This window comes from Mus musculus, chromosome 4 (assembly GCF_000001635.26).
Source record: "Mus musculus strain C57BL/6J chromosome 4, GRCm38.p6 C57BL/6J".
In the NCBI taxonomy this organism is placed as follows: Eukaryota; Metazoa; Chordata; class Mammalia; order Rodentia; family Muridae; genus Mus; species Mus musculus.
In genome coordinates this window covers 51,671,398-51,677,719 of record NC_000070.6, presented here as the reverse complement: position 1 = coordinate 51,677,719, position 6,322 = coordinate 51,671,398, and positions in this window count along the sequence as shown.

Genomic DNA, 6,322 nt, shown 5'->3' with positions numbered 1-6,322 from the left:
GCTGGTAGAGAGATAGAGGATAGTTTGAGAATGGCCAATATGCTATATATATGTGCTTGTGAATTTACAACAAAACAAAACAAAACATTTTCATGAATAAAAATGTAAAGTTAGTACATGATACCAGAACATAATTAGAATCAAAAGATAACATTTTCACTTCTTGAATTTACTTTTCTCAAGTAGAGAAAATCAATATTGGCATTATTCTTTTGAGTATTCAGATGGACAGCACATATATGTGCTTACAGTTTTAGAAGTTAAATCATTAAATACTATATGGTATAGACTCCCTACATATCTTGTGAGAACCAAAGATAATCCAAAATTTTTCTTTATGTTGCTATTATATTTTTATCATAATAAAATATTTTGCACTGTTAATATTTTACTGGATTCTCAATTATTTAACTATATATATTTATCAGTTAAGCTTGTATTGTCTAATATTATGGTTTTAACATCTAAAAAAGAATTAGAACTACTATTATCTTACATAAAACAAAGCAGATATTTAAGAACTCATAAAAGTATAAAATAGAGAAAACCAAGCATATTTAAAAGGATCAGCCATAATCATATTAAATTATTAGATATGTTCATGATCATTTAGTTTTATATTAAGGTATTGACCTTATACTTTAAACACAACCAATCTTTCTGAATCATCTAATAATATTTGAAATATGTTAAGGTAAATAATTATTCTGCAATAAAAAGTTCATCCTGTCATTTTTCATCAAATGAATAGTCTAATTTTCTTGAGCGCAAAGCAAATAGGATTATCTCAGATAATATTTTGAAATACTAATCTAAGGCCAGTCAGTTTTAGGTAAAAATAATTTTCTTTAAAAATTATACAGGTCTTTGATTTTCCCATAGCAGACTATCTAAATATAGATTAATATAAATCATTATGAGAATACAATCTTGGGGCAAAAACAATTCAAGAATTTTAATCATTGCTATTTAATCTTTCCTGTAAAATATTCTTTAAATGATCAAGAAATAAACTTTCTCATTGCAGAAGACTATATTATAATATAATTGAAATTTTGAAGAAATACCACTATGGCCCATGCACTGGAAACTACTAGTATGGATGGAGTTTCAGATCATTGATGTAATGTCCAACTGCCAATCAATAAATATACCAACAATGTAGAAATTATAAGATATTAAAACAAAATTCCTCACAGGATTTATAAAAACATACCAAACATTATCTTACAATATGTAGCATGATAATTAAGGATAATATTTAAGCAATATATAACACAACAGTTACCTAAAAAAGCAGAGCAGAATAGAATAGAATAAAATGGAATAGATCAATATTTAACTAATACATATGGCATCAAAGGAAAAATATCATATATGTTTTTGCATAAAAGAAGAAAGTAACCTAAATTCTTTTTTTTTATTTATTAGGTATTTTCTTCATTTACATTTCTAATGCTATCCCCCATACCCTCCCCACAACACTCCCCTACCCACCCACTCCCACTTCTTGGCCCTGGCATTCCCCTGTACTGAGGCATATAAAGTTTGCAAGACCAAAGGGCCTCTCTTCCCAATGATGGCCTACTAAGCCATCTTCTGATACATATGCAGCTAGAGACACGAGCTCTGGGGGTACTGGTTAGTTCATATTGTTGTTCCACCTATAGGGTTGCAGACCCCTTTAGCTCCTTGAGTACTTTCTCTAGCTCCTCCATTGGAGGCCCTAAGCAACCTCTCTTTCCTGTCTGCTCTCATGAGAGTTGGGCATATCCTACCACTGACTTATTCTATTAACTCTTTCTCTGATTTGTCACATAGTCTCTCCCTTAATTAGTTGTCATTGTTTGAGATTAAATGTATGTAGTCAATTCATGTCTGTATTCCAGCCAGATGAATCCAAGGTATGTAGTAATGACATGTCTATATTGCTAGCATCTTAATCTTGACAAAATGACAGTTTAACTGGGTGCTACATCTCTTGTCTCAAAAACACCTCGTTTAACTCATGAATCAGTGATTATGTTTTTGACTCACACTGTACTCAATCACTCTTAATAAGTATGTTTGCTAGCTCTACAATTAATATGCCTTACTGTGCTACTTTCCTCTTTCATTCCTTAGCCATCTTGTAGTTTGTCAGTTTAGCCTTGGCATTTGTAAGTTATAGTTATCCATATTGCTTTTCTTTTGCCTTCTCTTCCTCTTGCCTTTCTGTTTAACTGTATCAGTTTTACTTTTTTATTGTTCTTATCTGTTTCTTTTTTCATATTAACTTTGTTTTTTTCTTCCAATTTTCTCTTCTCTTTTTCACCCCCACTCCAGTCAGTCTTTTTCATATTCATCTAAAATGACTTAATTATTATTTGAACTGGTTATTATCATCCTTCATCATATTAATCTTGTCAAAGTCACTTTGAATCCCATGTTACTAATTTTAATTCCCAGTTCTAGGTACAGTTAAAATACTAGGAATATTTGACAGCATTCAACGTGCCATTATTAATACACATAAATGCTTGCTTCTGGAACATTGAATTCTCCTTATTGCCTTTCTTCCTCAGTGGCTTAAATCTCTAGTTATTCTTTGTTCAATTTTATACTCTCAACTCTGAAAATCTTTGAGTAGCCAGGGCTTTAAAGATGACTCTATTGAAGTATTTATTCCTTTGATCATTCCACCCACATTTTGTGACTTTGAACAACATACACCTTATGTCTCCAGAACAAAAATTCTATGTGTCATATGGCAACTTTTAGTACTTCTCATAGGAAATAAAACAAAAACAAACTGCTGACAATTAACCTATACCTTGCACATATTATAAAACATATTGTAATGTGAAGGATGCTAAGCTTTGAAAATGTCCATTTTAGATAAATAAAATATAGTAATGTTATTCCTTCAGAGTTTATATTTTATTACTTACTTAATAACTTACCTCTTGGATGTTTGCCTTCTATATGAACTTTGGATAATTATCGTTGAAATTTCTACTCACAGTATGCCCATTTTATTAACTGTCAGGTGCCCATGACCCAGACTGGCTTATCTGCTCTTGTCTATTTGAAATGTTGAACATTTGGCCTGGATGTGAACCAATCTTTGGTATGAGTCATCTCTGGGCTTGTTTCCTATCTTGTGACCTTGGGTTTCTCATTTTTGAGAGTTCTTTTCTAGAAAAACTAAGTTGTACTTGGTCTGTTTCAATCCCTGTGTGGTAAATGCCCCTAAAAACTTGTGAGGACATGAGATCACATGCTTCCTGGGGAGAGGAAGGCACATATAGTACTTATGATGAATGCAATGGTAGATATTTCTATAGCTTGAAGGGATATAGTATGTCACGGCTAGGACATTTGGAAGTGATGACCTACTAAGCAACATTCTTTGTTCTAATAGTTTATATAGGGTGTTGACACTTTCCCACCTTCCCTTGAACCTACAGAGAAGCTAGTCATATAAAACTAGGGTACCCTTTGACTTCTGACACAAATGGAAAGCATTAACTGTCAGTTTCTTAAGATAGCTGTATTTCTCCATCAATACCTGATAGGACCTGGCTTTTGGAAGTATGTATCATTTACCTTTTTAAACCTTTAGCTATTAATTCTTTACTCGCTGGTTCTTCTCCTAAGCCAGAAGCACATAGACTACACCTGTTTTCTTTGTTGATTGTTAGCCTTGAATATACTTGAGTAACTGCTAAATAAATATCTACTCAATAAGTCAGCAAAATTAGAGATATCACTGAAATCGATGATGTTGCTTAGAAAACCATCGTAGTCTGCACATTTGTAAAAGGCCTCAGTCAGAAATTTAGAGACCATTGAATCACACTTAGATTAGTTTTTGTAGATTGATAAAGGAGTGACTTAGAGGACTGGTTTTCATGGACACTAGTGAGTGGGGACACTGATTAATATAACAATGAACCAAACACCTTTCTTTCTAGATAAGGACAAAAACATGTATGTGTAAGTCATTATAACCACAAAGTGACTGTGGAATGATGCTATATGGTGGCAATCATAGTACTGCCACCAGGGTTACCTTTGTTCTGTGTCATACCCATATTCCTTTTTATTTTAGGACAAATCCCTACTTTTCCTAAAGAAACAAGTAATAATGTTAGTCATTGATATGAATGCATTGAATGCTGGCCCTGTGGCAAGTATACTGGCAAACACATTGACCCTGGGTCTGATTTGACCCCATTAACAATCCTATAAGGCAACTGTCAATGCTATAACTATTTGGGTATAATTTAAGTGTTAAAATTTAACATTGTATTTTGGATAATCCATTAAAATATTTTTCAGAGAAAGCTAATGAAATGGCTCAGTATGCAAAGATAGTTACTATTGAGCCTGATAACCTGAATTCAAATCTATGGAAGAATCTATATGGTGGGAGGAGAAAACTGTCTCCAAAGGTTGTTGCCTGATCTCCACATATGTTTTCCTTCTCCATATCAATCAGCCAACCAGACACCTGGGCCATGGTGTGGTCCTAACCCATGACTCACCATGACTGGTCCTACAGCAGAAAGGGTCTGTTAGGACCAAAGGCCAGGCAAATGTTTGTTCTGCACTGTCCCTATAGAAAAGGTGATCTCAGGAGACTTAGGGCCATGTTGATGTCCTAGGGCAGCACAGAGTTGGCCCAGTCCTTTGTTTGCCAGCCACCTTGACTGGGTGGCACAAAAGATGTGGCCCTAGGGAAATGAGAGTCCGAGAGTTGGCCCAGTCCCTTGCTGGCTTTAGCACTTGAATGATTAACTGAATCAGTTCTGCAGAGCTTGCCCTGATAGATGTAGGATATCTAGAAAGCTGTCCAACACAGCTACAACACAGGCCTAGATTTAGGACTGTGAGTTATCCCACCCAAATATCTATCCCATCTATGAACTATGTGTGAAAGAACCAGTCCCACATAACCAAAGCTGCAAGATCCAGTATTGACAGTGTAAGAGAAGCCAGAGGCTTAGAATTAGACAAAGAACTCACTGCAATGAACATTTGCAAGTAATGCTGCTTGGGCCAAAGGATATACTATATGACACACAACAACCTCCATGGCAATCTTAAAAATTTTTTCTTATTTATTTATTTATTTATTTATTTATTTATTTATTTATATAATGGTGGGAGGTTGCAAGAGTGGTGGGCAAATATAGATGGATGGAGAGATGAATGGAATTGGAGTGCATGATGTGAAACTCACAAAGGATCAAGAAAAAGAATAAAAGCATCTTCAAGGAAAAATTAAGATTGGTGGACTGCAAATTCAGAAAGACTTAGATTTGGGTGATTTTAATTTCAATCAATTATACATAAGTTTTAAATGTAAGCCAAATCCTTTGTTCATGGTTTCTTATTCTCTAAGAGGATAGTTATTGCAATGGCTACCATTACTTCCTTTTTCATGTGTCTTATGGCTTTTCACTGCAGCAGCTAGGATTGGTGGTGTTGGATAGATTCTTTTAAATTAGTCAAATTATTTCAGTGGAGGTGACTGCGATGCTCATGAGGAACTATGTTGTGATAGGGTAAGGATGCCATTTTCCCACTTTATTGTAGGTCTGAATCATCAGCTAGACTCTTGATGCATATGCCCAGGACACCTGACTCAGTGTTCCTTTTTAACCTAAGAGTAGAATACTTGCTGTAAAATCATTCACCATCAAAGAGAATTACCACTATCCAGTAATAAACCCTTACAAACTATCTCCTCTTCAATTCTAGTCATCTTAGGAAGTTAAAAAATACCAAATGCACAGTAATAATCGAAAGAATATGAGTAATAAAATAATCAGTGAGATGATAGCAAATAAAGAAGAATGTAAATAAAAAGGTGAACAGTAGGAATCATCTTAGTGAAACTGAGGGGCTTCAGGTTAAAGATAGAATGAAAAAAAGAAAAGGGACAATAAATGCAACCAGATAACTGAAAATTATCTCAGCTCTCAGGAGCTGGAGACTGGGAAACACGCCAACCCTGATCAGTCTGTGCTAATTGGGAATGCCACACCACCATCCGCATCAGCATCAGCAGCACTACCACCACCCACAATGACAATAACAAATTTATAAATAGAGAAAGAAGAAAACAAATCAACTAGACATGAACAGAATGTTGGTGTATTAAAAGAGAAATAAAATGAAGAGATAAAACCTGGATAGTTGTGAAGAATCTTAATGTGGCATCACTCGATCACCTCCTTTCTGAGCTTGAAGGCAACAACCAGTGATATCCTGGGTATAGTTTAGCAGGTTCAATAGGAAAACCAATGTTTATACCATGCTTCTAGGAAGTTTT